This window comes from Triturus cristatus, chromosome 5_2 (genome assembly GCF_964204655.1).
Source record: "Triturus cristatus chromosome 5_2, aTriCri1.1, whole genome shotgun sequence".
Taxonomy (NCBI): Eukaryota; Metazoa; Chordata; class Amphibia; order Caudata; family Salamandridae; genus Triturus; species Triturus cristatus.
Window position 1 is genome coordinate 573,886,225 of NC_140588.1, and position 16,937 is coordinate 573,903,161.

The 16,937-nt window shown below is 53.1% G+C and overlaps 5 non-coding genes across 5 annotated transcripts; all 5 read right to left on the minus strand.

Moving 5' to 3' along the window:
- Positions 1–244: 244 nt before the first annotated feature.
- Positions 245–316, minus strand: TRNAE-UUC (transfer RNA glutamic acid (anticodon UUC)). Its single transcript has one exon. It is a non-coding gene; the product is annotated as a tRNA-Glu (tRNA).
- A 2,130-nt stretch (positions 317–2,446) lies between these two features.
- TRNAE-UUC (transfer RNA glutamic acid (anticodon UUC)) lies at positions 2,447–2,518 on the minus strand. Its single transcript has one exon. It is a non-coding gene; the product is annotated as a tRNA-Glu (tRNA).
- Positions 2,519–9,208: 6,690 nt separating this feature from the next.
- Positions 9,209–9,280, minus strand: TRNAE-CUC (transfer RNA glutamic acid (anticodon CUC)). Its single transcript has one exon. It is a non-coding gene; the product is annotated as a tRNA-Glu (tRNA).
- A 629-nt stretch (positions 9,281–9,909) lies between these two features.
- Positions 9,910–9,981, minus strand: TRNAE-UUC (transfer RNA glutamic acid (anticodon UUC)). The gene has a single exon. It is a non-coding gene; the product is annotated as a tRNA-Glu (tRNA).
- A 5,526-nt stretch (positions 9,982–15,507) lies between these two features.
- TRNAE-UUC (transfer RNA glutamic acid (anticodon UUC)) lies at positions 15,508–15,579 on the minus strand. Its single transcript has one exon. It is a non-coding gene; the product is annotated as a tRNA-Glu (tRNA).
- Positions 15,580–16,937: the final 1,358 nt, after the last annotated feature.

The window sequence follows — 16,937 nt, forward strand, 5'->3', positions numbered from 1 at the left end:
GCAATTTACTTTTCTGATGAGCTGGTACTGCACTTTACGCCCACATAGAGCACCTGACTGGGTGGGGGACTGCGTGCGCATGAAGGTGGCTGAGGGCAATGGGAGCAAAGCAACCTGGGACACAGGGGACCCAGCCCCTTTCCTCTGCTTTCGTCTATAGGTCGGGGTGCCTTTTTAAGGACCTTAGATTAAAAAAAGCTGAGCTGCGTGGGCAAATTACGCACGTCTACGTCTTAGAGGGATCTTCCCTGACCGGGAATCGAACCCGGGCCGCGGCGGTGAAAGCGCCGAATCCTAGCCACTAGACCACCAGGGAGGAGATGCTCTTGTGAGCCTGCCTTGCTCACTTCCTTATTGTGACTAAGCTAACTCCACTGTATAGATTGCCCATAAAGTACGAGTGGGGAAAAGTTAGGTGTCACACAGTGTGTTTGTCATAAGCAATTACCTTTATCCTCTTGCAAAAGCCTTTTTACTCTGCAATCACCTCTTGCTGGACAGCCTGCGCTGGAGCAGCCAGCATGAAAAGGGAGCTGAGTAAGGCAGGGCCTAGGGTCTCACCAGGGTGGCCGAGTGGTTAAGGCGTTGGACTTAAGATCTAATGGACAGTTGTCCGCATGGGTTCGAGCCCCATCCCTGGTATGGGTTTTCAGCGGGTGTGTAGGAACTTGCAGATGCTTTTGTAAAGCATTTTCCTCTGCCCTCCTCACCCTCCCAGTGCCCTTCCTTAACAGTCCCAATTCACGTCTCAGCTGTGGGGTCTGCTGCTACTCTGCACTTAGCATGGATGCTTCCCAAAGCAATGCAGTGCCACCTACGCAGAGCCCCTGCTTGGAGAAATACACCTCCTATGTCTTTTCCCACTGAAGGGAGCAGGAGGAAGTACTTGCTTCCTGTGGAACATGGGCCTGCCACTGGAATTTGTTAACCCGCCTCTTGCGGATTTCTCCCCTTTCTTTGATTTACACCTGCAGGCTCTCCCTTGCCATCGGAGCAGGATCTGCTGATGCAGGCCCGGCTGGATCAAATGTGCAAAGGCTTGTCCCCAGGCCTCGGGAAAAAATTGAGCAGAGATTCCCGCCTCCGCCTCCTCTTGCCTTCCGAACGGGCTTCCAAACGGGCAATGCCCTGATGGGTCCCCCACGCCCCATCCTGCCCATGCCCACACCCCTGTATATGAGGGTGACCCATGTCCCTCACCCTCCATGCTCGAACGGAAGACACGTCTGTCCTGAGGGGAGCGCCAGACAGGCATTTCCCCGGCCAGGCAGACCCCTGCAGCCCCCGTTAAGCTCCAAAGCCTGTACATTCCCAAGATGCCACTGGTCACTATGCAAATCAGACAGCCCTGGCCACACCCTCTCCGCCGCTGGGCTCTGCTGCTTTCGGTACGTGCAGCTCAGCTTTTTCTTACCCTGAACCAGACTTCCGTTTCAGCAAAAAGGTGGGTTGCAGTGGGTCCGGGATGCCATTTGGAGACAAAGATGACTTCCTGCCGCACACCATGTGGTCAGAAGCCTACGAAAAGAAGCGCACCTCGGAATACAGAATCTCACTTCCTCAAGAGCCTTGCACAAGAGATTTTCCTCCCGCCAAGGAAAGCAACTCAAAGGGAACCTTGCGAAAATCAAATTAGGAGCCAGATTGCGGGATGCTAGGCAAACTGTTTGTCAGAAAAGCAAATTCATTTTGAGAAGCCCTGACCTGCGGGAAGGAAAAGCGTTCAAGGGCAGAAGAAGGACTGTTCCCTGACCGGGAATCGAACCCGGGCCGCAGTGGTGAGAGCACCGAACCCTAACCACTAGACCACCAGGGAACCCACAGCCATACAGCAAAAGTTCCTACACTGCTCTCCTAGTGACAAAGCTCATGGGGGCTGAAAGCATATTTTATTCTACAGCGAATATGAATCAGAACTTGAAAAAACACTCATGATTCCACCAGACTGTTTGTCACTTCCAAGCACAGGCCATCCCCTCCCCCGTGCTACTGAACCGACGAATTCCTGTAAAATCGGGATCCCCGGGAAATCACAAGAGGGACACCTAGTGGCCGGTGATAGCTCAAAGACAGCTGGTACACCTTTTCACACCTACCTCGTTATTCAGCTTGCTGGAAGAATACATTGCGAATGACCGATTCAAGAGTGCAAGGGAGAAGAGTGCTCCAAAGTAGATGTATACATCGCAGCCGGGTTTTCCAGCAATTTACTTTTCTGATGAGCTGGTACTGCACTTTACGCCCACATAGAGCACCTGACTGGGTGGGGGACTGCGTGCGCATGAAGGTGGCTGAGGGCAATGGGAGCAAAGCAACCTGGGACACAGGGGACCCAGCCCCTTTACTCTGCTTTCGTCTGTAGGTCGGGGTGCCTTTTTAAGGACCTTCCATTATAAAAAGCTGAGCTGCGTGGACAAATTACGCACGTCTACGTCTTAGAGGGATCTTCCCTGACCGGGAATCGAACCCGGGCCGCGGCGGTGAAAGCGCCGAATCCTAGCCACTAGACCACCAGGGAGGAGATGCTCTTGTGAGCCTGCCTTGCTCACTTCCTTATTGTGACTAAGCTAACTCCACTGTATAGATTGCCCATAAAGTACGAGTGGGGAAAAGTTAGGTGTCACACAGTGTGTTTGTCATAAGCAATTACCTTTATCCTCCTGCAAAAGCCTTTTTACTCTGCAATCACCTCTTGCTGGACAGCCTGAGCTGGAGCAGCCAGCATGAAAAGGGAGCTGAGTAAGGAAGGGCCTAGGGTCTCACCAGGGTGGCTGAGTGGTTAAGGCGTTGGACTTAAGATCCAATGGACAGTTGTCCGCATGGGTTCGAGCCCCATCCCTGGTATGGGTTTTCAGCGGGTGTGTAGGAACTTGCAGATGCTTTTGTAAAGCATTTTCCTCTGCCCTCCTCACCCTCCCAGTGCCCTTCCTTAACAGTCCCAATTCACGTCTCAGCTGTGGGGTCTGCTGCTACTCTGCACTTAGCATGGATGCTTCCCAAAGCAATGCAGTGTCACCTACGCAGAGCCCCTGCTTAGAGAAATACACCTCCTATGTCTTTCCCCACTGAAGGGAGCAGGAGGAAGTACTTGCTTCCTGGGGAACATGGGCCTGCCACTGGAATTTGTTAACCCGCCTCTTGCGGATTTCTCCCCTTTCTTTGATTTACACCTGCAGGCTCTCCCTTGCCATCGGAGCAGGATCTGCTGATGCAGGCCCGGCTGGATCAAATGTGCAAAGGCTTGTCCCCAGGCCTCGGGAAAAAATTGAGCAGAGATTCCCGCCTCCGCCTCCTCTTGCCTTCCGAACGGGCTTCCAAACGGGCAATGCCCTGACGGGTCCCCCACGCCCCATCCTGCCCATGCCCACACCCCTGTATATGAAGGTGACCCATGTCCCTCACCCTCCATGCTCGAACGGAAGACACGTGTGTCCTGAGGGTAGCGCCAGACAGGCATTTCTCCGGCCAGGCAGACCCCTGCAGCACCCGTTAAGCTCCAAAGCCTGTACATTCCCAAGATGCCACTGGTCACTATGCAAATCAGACAGCCCTGGCCACACCCTCTCCGCCGCTGGGCTCTGCTGCTTTCGGTACGTGCAGCTCAGCTTTTTCTTACCCTGAACCAGACTTCCGTTTCAGCAAAAAGGTGGGTTGCAGTGGGTCCGGGATGCCATTTGGAGACAAAGCCTGCGGCCCTGTCAAATATGACTTCCTGCCGCACACCATGTGGTCAGAAGCCTACGAAAAGAAGCGCACCTCGGAATACAGAATCTCACTTCCTCAAGAGCCTTGCACAAGAGATTTTCCTCCCGCCAAGGAAAGCAACTCAAAGGGAACCTTGCGAACATCAAATTAGGAGCCATATTGCGGGATGCTAGGCAAACTGTTTGTCAGAAAAGCAAATTCATTTTGAGAAGCCCTGACCTGCGGGAAGGAAAAGTGTTCAAGGGCAGAAGAAGGACTGTTCCCTGACCGGGAATCGAACACGGGCCGCGGTGGTGAGAGCACCGAATCCTAACCACTAGACCACCAGGGAACCCACAGCCGTACAGCAAAAGTTCCTACACTGCTCTCCTAGTGACAAAGCTCATGGGGGCTGAAAGCATATTTTATTCTACAGCGAATATGAATCAGAACTTGAAAAAACACTCATGATTCCACCAGACTGTTTGTCACTTCCAAGCACAGGCCATCCCCTCCCCCGTGCTACTGAACCGACGAATTCCTGTACAATCGGGATCCCCGGGAAATCACAAGAGGGACACCTAGTGGCCGCTGATAGCTCAAAGACAGCTGGTACACCTTCTCACACCTACCTCGTTATTCAGCTTGCTGGAAGAATACATTGCGAATGACCGATTCAAGAGTGCAAGGGAGAAGAGTGCTCCAAAGTAGATGTATACATCGCAGCCGGGTTTTCCAGCAATTTACCTTTCTGATGAGCTGGTACTGCACTTTACGCCCACATAGAGCACCTGACTGGGTGGAGGACTGCGTGCGCATGAAGGTGGCTGAGGGCAATGGGAGCAAAGCAACCTGGGACACAGGGGACCCAGCCCCTTTCCTCTGCTTTCGTCTATAGGTCGGGGTGCCTTTTAAGGACCTTCGATTAAAAAAAGCTGAGCTGCGTGGACAAATTACGCACGTCTACGTCTTAGAGGGATCTTCCCTGCCCGGGAATCGAACCCGGGCCGCGGCGGTGAAAGCTCTGAATCCTAGCCACTAGACCACCAGGGAGGAGATGCTTTTGTGAGCCTGCCTTGCTCACTTCCTTATTGTGACTAAGCTAACTCCACTGTATAGATTGCCCATAAAGTACGAGTGGGGAAAAGTTAGGTGTCACACAGTGTGTTTGTCATAAGCAATTACCTTTATCCTCCTGCAAAAGCCTTTTTACTCTGCAATCACCTCTTGCTGGACAGCCTGCGCTGGAGCAGCCAGCATGAAAAGGGAGCTGAGTAAGGAAGGGCCTAGGGTCTCACCAGGGTGGCCGAGTGGTTAAGGCGTTGGACTTAAGATCCAATGGACAGTTGTCCGCATGGGTTTGAGCCCCATCCCTGGTATGGGTTTACAGCGGGTGTGTAGGAACTTGCAGATGCTTTTGTAAAGCATTTTCCTCTGCCCTCCTCACCCTCCCAGTGCCCTTCCTTAACAGTCCCAATTCACGTCTCAGCTGTGGGGTCTGCTGCTACTCTGCACTTAGCATGGATGCTTCCCAAAGCAATGCAGTGCCACCTACGCAGAGCCCCTGCTTGGAGAAATACACCTCCTATGTCTTTTCCCACTGAAGGGAGCAGGAGGAAGTACTTGCTTCCTGTGGAACATGGGCCTGCCACTGGAATTTGTTAACCCGCCTCTTGCGGATTTCTCCCCTTTCTTTGATTTACACCTGCAGGCTCTCCCTTGCCATCGGAGCAGGATCTGCTGATGCAGGCCCGGCTGGATCAAATGTGCAAAGGCTTGTCCCCAGGCCTTGGGAAAAAATTGAGCAGAGATTCCCGCCTCCGCCTCCTCTTGCCTTCCGAACGGGCTTCCAAACGGGCAATGCCCTGACGGGTCCCCCACGCCCCATCCTGCCCATGCCCACACCCCTGTATATGAGGGTGACCCATGTCCCTCACCCTCCATGCTCGAACGGAAGACACGTGTGTCCTGAGGGGAGCGCCAGACAGGCATTTCTCCGGCCAGGCAGACCCCTGCAGCCCCCGTTAAGCTCCAAAGCCTGTACATTCCCAAGATGCCACTGGTCACTATGCAAATCAGACAGCCCTGGCCACACCCTCTCCGCCGCTGGGCTCTGCTGCTTTCGGTACGTGCAGCTCAGCTTTTTCTTACCCTGAACCAGACTTCCGTTTCAGCAAAAAGGTGGGTTGCAGTGGGTCCGGGATGCCATTTGGAGACAAAGCGTGCGGCCATGTCAAAGATGACTTCCTGCCGCACACCATGTGGTCAGAAGCCTACGAAAAGAAGCGCACCTCGGAATACAGAATCTCACTTCCTCAAGAGCCTTGCACAAGAGATTTTCCTCCCGCCAAGGAAAGCAACTCAAAGGGAACCTTGCGAAAATCAAATTAGGAGCCATATTGCGGGATGCTAGGCAAACTGTTTGTCAGAAAAGCAAATTCATTTTGAGAAGCCCTGACCTGCGGGAAGGAAAAGCGTTCAAGGGCAGAAGAAGGACTGTTCCCTGACCGGGAATCGAACCCGGGCCGCGGTGGTAAGAGCGCGGAATCCTAACCACTAGACCACCAGGGAACCCACAGCCATACAGCAAAAGTTCCTACACTGCTCTCCTAGTGACAAAGCTCATGGGGGCTGAAAGCATATTTTATTCTACAGCGAATATGAATCAGAACTTGAAAAAACACTCATGATTCCACCAGACTGTTTGTCACTTCCAAGCACAGGCCATCCCCTCCCCCGTGCTACTGAACCGACGAATTCCTGTACAATCGGGATCCCCGGGAAATCACAAGAGGGACACAAGGGGCCCGATTCACAGAATTAACTTAAGACAAAATCCTAAACTTACTACCATTTTGGTATTCACAGAAGGCACTTACTCATTTTGGTATTCACAGAAGGCACTTACTCATTTCGGTATTCACAGAAGTTAGGAGTCCTAACTTTAGGACTCCTAAATGCCTTCTGTGAATACCGAAAGTCTTAACATTAGGATTTTTCTCAGTTTAGTAGTAGTATAGTTAGGACTCCTAACTTTAGGACTCCTAAATGCCTTCTGTGAATACCAAAAGTCTTAAAATTAGGATTTTTCTCAATTTAGTAGTCCTAAGTTTAGGACTCCTAACTTTAGGACTCCTAAATGCCTTCTGTGAATACCGAAAGCCTTAAAATTAGGATTTTTCTCAGTTTAGTAGTAGTATAGTTAGGACTCCTAAATTTAGGACTCCTAAATGCCTTCTGTGAATACCGAAAGTCTTAAAATTAGGATTTTTCTCAATTTAGTAGTCCTAAATTTAGACTTAGGACTACTAAATTGAGAAAAATCCTAATTTTAAGACTTTCGGTATTCACAGAAGGCATTTAGGAGTCCTAAAGTTAGGAGTCCTAACTATACTACTACTAAACTGAGAAAAATCCCAATTTTAAGACTTTCGGTATTCACAGAAGGCATTTAGGAGTCCTAAAGTTAGGACTCCTAACTTCTGTGAATACCGAAATGAGTAAGTGCCTTCCGTGAATACCAAAATGAGTAAGTGCCTTCTGTGAATACCAAAATGGTAGTAAGTTTAGGATTTTGTCTTAAGTTAGTTCTGTGAATCGGGCCCCTAGTGTCCGCTGATAGCTCAAAGACAGCTGGTACACCTTCTCACACCTACCTCGTTATTCAGCTTGCTGGAAGAATACATTGCGAATGACCGATTCAAGAGTGCAAGGGAGAAGAGTGCTCCAAAGTAGATGTATACATCGCAGCCGGGTTTTCCAGCAATTTACTTTTCTGATGAGCTGGTACTGCACTTTACGCCCACATAGAGCACCTGACTGGGTGGGGGACTGCGTGCGCATGAAGGTGGCTGAGGGCAATGGGAGCAAAGCAACCTGGGACACAGGGGACCCAGCCCCTTTCCTCTGCTTTCGTCTATAGGTCGGGGTGCCTTTTTAAGGACCTTCGATTAAAAAAAGCTGAGCTGCGTGGACAAATTACGCAAGTCTACGTCTTAGAGGGATCTTCCCTGACCGGGAATCGAACCCGGGCCGCGGCGCTGAAAGCACCGAATCCTAGCCACTAGACCACCAGGGAGGAGATGCTCTTGTGAGCCTGCCTTGCTCACTTCCTTATTGTGACTAAGCTAACTCCACTGTATAGATTGCCCATAAAGTACGAGTGGGGAAAAGTTAGGTGTCACACAGTGTGTTTGTCATAAGCAATTACCTTTATCCTCCTGAAAAAGCCTTTTTACTCTGCAATCACCTCTTCCTGGACAGCCTGCGCTGGAGCAGCCAGCATGAAAAGGGAGCTGAGTAAGGCAGGGCCTAGGGTCTCACCAGGGTGGCCGAGTGGTTAAGGCGTTGGACTTAAGATCCAATGGACAGTTGTCCGCATGGGTTCGAGCCCCATCCCTGGTATGGGTTTTCAGCGGGTGTGTAGGAACTTGCAGATGCTTTTGTAAAGCATTTTCCTCTGCCCTCCTCACCCTCCCAGTGCCCTTCCTTAACAATCCCAATTCACGTCTCAGCTGTGGGGTCTGCTGCTACTCTGCACTTAGCATGGATGCTTCCCAAAGCAATGCAGTGCCACCTACGCAGAGCCCCTGCTTGGAGAAATACACCTCCAATGTCTTTTCCCACTGAAGGGAGCAGGAGGAAGTACTTGCTTCCTGTGGAACATGGGCCTGCCACTGGAATTTGTTAACCCGCCTCTTGCGGATTTCTCCCCTTTCTTTGATTTACACCTGCAGGCTCTCCCTTGCCATCGGAGCAGGATCTGCTGATGCAGGCCCGGCTGGATCAAATGTGCAAAGGCTTGTCCCCAGGCCTCGGGAAAAAATTGAGCAGAGATTCCCGCCTCCGCCTCCTCTTGCCTTCCGAACGGGCTTCCAAACGGGCAATGCCCTGACGGGTCCCCCACGCCCCATCCTGCCCATGCCCACACCCCTGTATATGAGGGTGACCCATGTCCCTCACCCTCCATGCTCGAACGGAAGACACGTGTGTCCTGAGGGGAGCGCCAGACAGGCATTTCTCCGGCCAGGCAGACCCCTGCAGCCCCCGTTAAGCTCCAAAGCCTGTAAATTCCCAAGATGCCACTGGTCACTATGCAAATCAGAGAGCCCTGGCCACACCCTCTCTGCCGCTGGGCTCTGCTGCTTTCGGTACGTGCAGCTCAGCTTTTTCTTACCCTGAACCAGACTTCCGTTTCAGCAAAAAGGTGGGTTGCAGTGGGTCCGGGATGCCATTTGGAGACAAAGCCTGCGGCCCTGTCAAAGATGACTTCCTGCCGCACACCATGTGGTCAGAAGCCTACGAAAAGAAGCGCACCTCGGAATACAGAATCTCACTTCCTCAAGAGCCTTGCACAAGAGATTTTCCTCCCACCGAGGAAAGCAACTCAAAGGGAACCTTGCGAAAATCAAATTAGGAGCCATATTGCGGGATGCTAGGCAAACTGTATGTCAGAAAAGCAAATTCATTTTGAGAAGCCCTGACCTGCGGGAAGGAAAAGCGTTCAAGGGCAGAAGAAGGACTGTTCCCTGACCGGGAATCGAACCCGGGCCGCGGCGGTGAGAGCACCGAATCCTAACCACTAGACCACCAGGGAACCCACAGCCATACAGCAAAAGTTCCTACACTGCTCTCCTAGTGACAAAGCTCATGGGGGCTGAAAGCATATTTTATTCTACAGCGAATATGAATCAGAACTTGAAAAAACACTCATGATTCCACCAGACTGTTTGTCACTTCCAAGCACAGGCCATCCCCTCCCCCGTGCTACTGAACCGACGAATTCCTGTACAATCGGGATCCCCGGGAAATCACAAGAGGGACACCTAGTGGCCGCTGATAGCTCAAAGCCAGCTGGTACACCTTCTCACACCTACCTCGTTATTCAGCTTGCTGGAAGAATACATTGCGAATGACCGATTCAAGAGTGCAAGGGAGAAGAGTGCTCCAAAGTAGATGTATACATCGCAGCCGGGTTTTCCAGCAATTTACCTTTCTGATGAGCTGGTACTGCACTTTACGCCAACATAGAGCACCTGACTGGGTGGGGGACTGCGTGCGCATGAAGGTGGCTGAGGGCAATGGGAGCAAAGCAACCTGGGATGCAGGGGACCCAGCCCCTTTCCTCTGCTTTCGTCTATAGGTCGGGGTGCCTTTTAAGGACCTTCGATTAAAAAAAGCTGAGCTGCGTGGACAAATTACGCACGTCTACGTCTTAAAGGGATCTTCCCTGACCGGGAATCGAACCCGGGCCGCGGCGGTGAAAGCGCCGAATCCTAGCCACTAGACCACCAGGGAGGAGATGCTCTTGTGAGCCTGCCTTGCTCACTTCCTTATTGTGACTAAGCTAACTCCACTGTATAGATTGTCCATAAAGTACGAGTGGGGAAAAGTTAGGTGTCACACAGTGTGTTTGTCATAAGCAATTACCTTTATCCTCCTTGTTAGACGGACCGGGAGGGTCGGCCGAGGACAAGGGGAGAGGTCTCCGGGGAGAGCCGTCTCCAGCGATCGTACAGATAAATAACTTCCCCCCCACAGACAGACACCACACAAGGAGAAGATTTAGCATTCTTTATAGGCAATTTCTTACGGTACGATGGAAGGTACAAGGAGGTCTGGACTCAGGGGTCCCCTCGATTCAAGTCTCTCAAGATGGGGAAAGGGGGTAGCGGGACAGTCTGGTTACCAGTCTTGGTAGTTGAGGTGGTATGGTGGATAGCTCACAATCCTCGAGCTCGGTGTTCTAGCTGGGACGGGCCGCGGCAGCGCCAGCAGGTCCCGGTGGAGATGGGTGATACACGGTCCGCGGCAGCGCCAGCAGGTCCCGGTGAAGATGGTTGATACACGGTCCGCGGCAGCGCCAGCAGGTCCCGGAGAGATGGTCGATGCACGGTCCGCGGCAGCGCCAGCAGGTCCCGGTGAGGATGGTCATTACAACGGGCCGCGGCAGCGCCAGCAGGTCCCGACGAGGATGGATGTTGCAGAAGGCCGCGGCAGCGCCAGCAGGCAAGACGATAGTTCACAAGATAGGGCTACGGCAGCGCCAGTAGTCCGTCAAGGCTGAGTTCTCTCGGTGTCTCTCGACTCCAGGATACAACTGCCGTCCTGCTCCGGAGCTGCCCTAGTTATAGGTCTGGCGCCCTTTGATGTCCGGACCCTCGCACTTGGAGGTCGGAGGGTCCGGGATGAAGGTGTCCAGACACCCAGCAGGGGGTGGAGCCAGCGCCTGGGGGAGCTGGAGGCGATCGGCACCTGGCGGGGGAGAGCCCGTGACGCTTCGTTCTCCCATTGACCTGCCAAGTGGTCCGCTCACCTCCTGGGTGGAAGGTGGTGCCGGGATGCCGGGGCCGGCCAGGCCCAGGGTTAGGGTCGGGTGGAGGCCACGCGGCCTCGTGGCGCAGGGCCCAAGTTGGCGGCTTGATCCGGCCGGGGGAGCCGGTGGTGGCTCGGTCCCGTGTTACATGGAGGTCCGGGGGCAGGAGTTCCGTCGGGAGACGGGGTGCGGGTGATTCGTGTGGGTCACGCCTGGCGGGCCGGGGCTTAGGCCCTATCATGCGGGGAGGGAGCAAGCCCTTCGTGTGGCCTGTCCAACACTCCTGCAAAAGCCTTTTTACTCTGCAATCACCTCTTGCTGGACAGCCTGCGCTGGAGCAGCCAGCATGAAAAGGGAGCTGAGTAAGGCAGGGCCTAGGGTCTCACCAGGGTGGCCGAGTGGTTAAGGCGTTGGACTTAAGATCCAATGGACAGTTGTCCGCATGGGTTCGAGCCCCATCCCTGGTATGGGTTTTCAGCGGGTGTGTAGGAACTTGCAGATGCTTTTGTAAAGCATTTTCCTCTGCCCTCCTCACCCTCCCAGTGCCCTTCCTTAACAGTCCCAATTCACGTCTCAGCTGTGGGGTCTGCTGCTACTCTGCACTTAGCATGGATGCTTCCCAAAGCAATGAAGTGCCACCTACGCAGAGCCCCTGCTTGGAGAAATACACCTCCTATGTCTTTTCCCACTGAAGGGAGCAGGAGGAAGTACTTGCTTCCTGTGGAACATGGGCCTGCCACTGGAATTTGTTAACCCGCCTCTTGCGGATTTCTCCCCTTTCTTTGATTTACACCTGCAGGCTCTCCCTTGCCATCGGAGCAGGATCTGCTGATGCAGGCCCGGCTGGATCAAATGTGCAAAGGCTTGTCCCCAGGCCTCGGGAAAAAATTGAGCAGAGATTCCCGCCTCCGCCTCCTCTTGCCTTCCGAACGGGCTTCCAAACGGGCAATGCCCTGACGGGTCCCCCACGCCCCATCCTGCCCATGCCCACACCCCTGTATATGAGGGTGACCCATGTCCCTCACCCTCCATGCTCGAACGGAAGACACGTGTGTCCTGAGGGGAGCGCCAGACAGGCATTTCTCCGGCCAGGCAGACCCCTGCAGTCCCCGTTAAGCTCCAAAGCCTGTACATTCCCAAGATGCCACTGGTCACTATGCAAATCAGACAGCCCTGGCCACACCCTCGCCGCCGCTGGGCTCTGCTGCTTTCGGTACGTGCAGCTCAGCTTTTTCTTACCCTGAACCAGACTTCCGTTTCAGCAAAAAGGTGGGTTGCAGTGGGTCCGGGATGCCATTTGGAGACAAAGCCTACGGCCCTGTCAAAGATGACTTCCTGCCGCACACCATGTGGTCAGAAGCCTACGAAAAGAAGCGCACCTCGGAATACAGAATCTCACTTCCTCAAGAGCCTTGCACAAGAGATTTTCCTCCCGCCAAGGAAAGCAACTCAAAGGGAACCTTGCGAAAATCAAATTAGCAGCCATATTGCGGGATGCTAGGCAAACTGTTTGTCAGAAAAGCAAATTCATTTTGAGAAGCCCTGACCTGCGGGAAGGAAAAGCGTTCAAGGGCAGAAGAAGGACTGTTCCCTGACCGGGAATCAAACCCGGGCCGCGGTGGTGAGAGCGCCGAATCCTAACCACTAGACCACCAGGGAACCCACAGCCATACAGCAAAAGTTCCTACACTGCTCTCCTTTTGACAAAGCTCATGGGGGCTGAAAGCATATTTTATTCTACAGCGAATATGAATCAGAACTTGAAAAAACACTCATGATTCCACCAGACTGTTTGTCACTTCCAAGCACAGGCCATCCCCTCCCCCGTGCTACTGAACCGACGAATTCCTGTACAATCGGGATCCCCGGGAAATCACAAGAGGGACACCTAGTGGCCGCTGATAGCTCAAAGACAGCTGGTACACCTTCTCACACCTACCTCGTTATTCAGCTTGCTGGAAGAATACATTGCGAATGACCGATTCAAGAGTGCAAGGGAGAAGAGTGCTCCAAAGTAGATGTATACATCGCAGCCGGGTTTTCCAGCAATTTACCTTTCTGATGAGCTGGTACTGCACTTTACGCCCACATAGAGCACCTGACTGGGTGGGGGACTGCGTGCGCATGAAGGTGGCTGAGGGCAATGGGAGCAAAGCAACCTGGGACACAGGGGACCCAGCCCCTTTCCTCTGCTTTCGTCTATAGGTCGGGGTGCCTTTTAAGGACCTTCGATTAAAAAAAGCTGAGCTGCGTGGACAAATTACGCACGTCTACGTCTTAGAGGGATCTTCCCTGACCGGGAATCGAACCCGGGCCGCGGCGGTGAAAGCCCCGAATCCTAGCCACTAGCCCACCAGGGAGGAGATGCTCTTATGAGCCTGCCTTGCTCACTTCCTTATTGTGACTAAGCTAACTCCACTGTATAGATTGCCCATAAAGTACGAGTGGGGAAAAGTTAGGTGTCACACAGTGTGTTTGTCATAAGCAATTACCTTTATCCTCCTGCAAAAGCCTTTTTACTCTGCAATCACCTCTTGCTGGACAGCCTGCGCTGGAGCAGCCAGCATGAAAAGGGAGCTGAGTAAGGCAGGGCCTAGGGTCTCACCAGGGTGGCCGAGTGGTTAAGGCGTTGGACTTAAGATCCAATGGACAGTTGTCCGCATGGGTTTGAGCCCCATCCCTGGTATGGGTTTTCAGCGGGTGTGTAGGAACTTGCAGATGCTTTTGTAAAGCATTTTCCTCTGCCCTCCTCACCCTCCCAGTGCCCTTCCTTAACAGTCCCAATTCACGTCTCAGCTGTGGGGTCTGCTGCTACTCTGCACTTAGCATGGATGCTTCCCAAAGCAATGCAGTGCCACCTACGCAGAGCCCCTGCTTGGAGAAATACACCTCCTATGTCTTTTCCCACTGAAAGGAGCAGGAGGAAGTACTTGCTTCCTGTGGAACATGGGCCTGCCACTGGAATTTGTTAACCCGCCTCTTGCGGATTTCTCCCCTTTCTTTGATTTACACCTGCAGGCTCTCCCTTGCCATCGGAGCAGGATCTGCTGATGCAGGCCCGGCTGGATCAAATGTGCAAAGGCTTGTCCCCAGGCCTCGGGAAAAAATTGAGCAGAGATTCCCGCCTCCGCCTCCTCTTGCCTTCCGAACGGGCTTCCAAACGGGCAATGCCCTGACGGGTCCCCCACGCCCCATCCTGCCCATGCCCACACCCCTGTATATGAGGGTGACCCATGTCCCTCACCCTCCATGCTCCAACGGAAGACACGTGTGTCCTGAGGGGAGCGCCAGACAGGCATTTCTCCGGCCAGGCAGACCCCTGCAGCCCCCGTTAAGCTCCAAAGCCTGTACATTTCCAAGATGCCACTGGTCACTATGCAAATCAGACAGCCCTGGCCACACCCTCTCCGCCGCTGGGCTCTGCTGCTTTCGGTACGTGCAGCTCAGCTTTTTCTTACCCTGAACCAGACTTCCGTTTCAGCAAAAAGGTGGGTTGCAGTGGGTCCGGGATGCCATTTGGAGACAAAGCCTGCGGCCCTGTCAAAGATGACTTCCTGCCGCACACCATGTGGTCAGAAGCCTACGAAAAGAAGCGCACCTCGGAATACAGAATCTCACTTCCTCAAGAGCCTTGCACAAGAGATTTTCCTCCCGCCAAGGAAAGCAACTCAAAGGGAACCTTGCGAAAATCAAATTAGGAGCCATATTGCGGGATGCTAGGCAAACTGTTTGTCAGAAAAGCAAATTCATTTTGAGAAGCCCTGACCTGCGGGAAGGAAAAGCGTTCAAGGGCAGAAGAAGGACTGTTCCCTGACCGGGAATCGAACCCGGGCCGCGGTGGTGAGAGCGCCGAATCCTAACCACTAGACCACCAGGGAACCCACAGCCATACAGCAAAAGTTCCTACACTGCTCTCCTAGTGACAAAGCTCATGGGGGCTGAAAGCATATTTTATTCTACAGCGAATATGAATCAGAACTTGAAAAAACACTCATGATTCCACCAGACTGTTTGTCACTTCCAAGCACAGGCCATCCCCTCCCCCGTGCTACTGAACCGACGAATTCCTGTACAATCGGGATCCCCGGGAAATCACAAGAGGGACACCTAGTGGCCGCTGATAGCTCAAAGACAGCTGGTACACCTTCTCACACCTACCTCGTTATTCAGCTTGCTGGAAGAATACATTGCGAATGACCGATTCAAGAGTGCAAGGGAGAAGAGTGCTCCAAAGTAGATGTATACATCGCAGCCGGGTTTTCCAGCAATTTACCTTTCTGATGAGCTGGTACTGCACTTTACGCCCACATAGAGCACCTGACTGGGTGGGGGACTGCGTGCGCATGAAGGTGGCTGATTGCAATGGGAGCAAAGCAACCTGGGACACAGGGGACCCAGCCCCTTTCCTCTGCTTTCGTCTATAGGTCGGGGTGCCTTTTTAAGGACCTTCGATTAAAAAAAGCTGAGCTGCGTGGACAAATTACGCACGTCTACGTCTTAGAGGGATCTTCCCTGACCGGGAATCGAACCCGGGCCGCGGCGGTGAAAGCGCCGAATCCTAGCCACTAGACCACCAGGGAGGAGATGCTCTTGTGAGCCTGCCTTGCTCACTTCCTTATTGTGACTAAGCTAACTCCACTGTATAGATTGCCCATAAAGTACGAGTGGGGAAAAGTTAGGTGTCACACAGTGTGTTTGTCATAAGCAATTACCTTTATCCTCCTGCAAAAGCCTTTTTACTCTGCAATCACCTCTTGCTGGACAGCCTGCGCTGGAGCAGCCAGCATGAAAAGGGAGCTGAGTAAGGCAGGGCCTAGGGTCTCACCAGGGTGGCTGAGTGGTTAAGGTGTTGGACTTAAGATCCAATGGACAGTTGTCCGCATGGGTTCGAGCCCCATCCCTGGTATGGGTTTTCAGCGGGTGTGTAGGAACTTGCAGATGCTTTTGTAAAGCATTTTCCTCTGCCCTCCTCACCCTCCCAGTGCCCTTCCTTAACAGTCCCAATTCACGTCTCAGCTGTGGGGTCTGCTGCTACTCTGCACTTAGCATGGATGCTTCCCAAAGCAATGCAGAGCCCCTGCTTGGAGAAATACACCTCCTATGTCTTTTCCCACTGAAGGGAGCAGGAGGAAGTACTTGCTTCCTGTGGAACATGGGCCTGCCACTGGAATTTGTTAACCCGCCTCTTGCGGATTTCTCCCCTTTCTTTGATTTACACCTGCAGGCTCTCCCTTGCCATCGGAGCAGGATCTGCTGATGCAGGCCCGGCTGGATCAAATGTGCAAAGGCTTGTCCCCAGGCCTCGGGAAAAAATTGAGCAGAGATTCCCGCCTCCGCCTCCTCTTGCCTTCCGAACGGGCTTCCAAACGGGCAATGCCCTGACGGGTCCCCCACGCCCCATCCTGCCCATGCCCACACCCCTGTATATGAGGGTGACCCATGTCCCTCACCCTCCATGCTCGAACGGAAGACACGTGTGTCCTGAGGGGAGCGCCAGACAGGCATTTCTCCGGCCAGGCAGACCCCTGCAGCCCCCGTTAAGCTCCAAAGCCTGTACATTCCCAAGATGCCACTGGTCACTATGCAAATCAGACAGCCCTGGCCACACCCTCTCCGCCGCTGGGCTCTGCTGCTTTCGGTACGTGCAGCTCAGCTTTTTCTTACCCTGAACCAGCCTTCCGTTTCAGCAAAAAGGTGGGTTGCAGTGGGTCCGGGATGCCATTTGGAGACAAAGCCTGCGGCCCTGTCAAAGATGACTTCCTGCCGCACACCATGTGGTCAGAAGCCTACGAAAAGAAGCGCACCTCGGAATACAGAATCTCACTTCCTCAAGAGCCTTGCACAAGAGATTTTCCTCCCACCGAGGAAAGCAACTCAAAGGGAACCTTGCGAAAATCAAATTAGGAGCCATATTGCGGGATGCTAGGCAAACTGTATG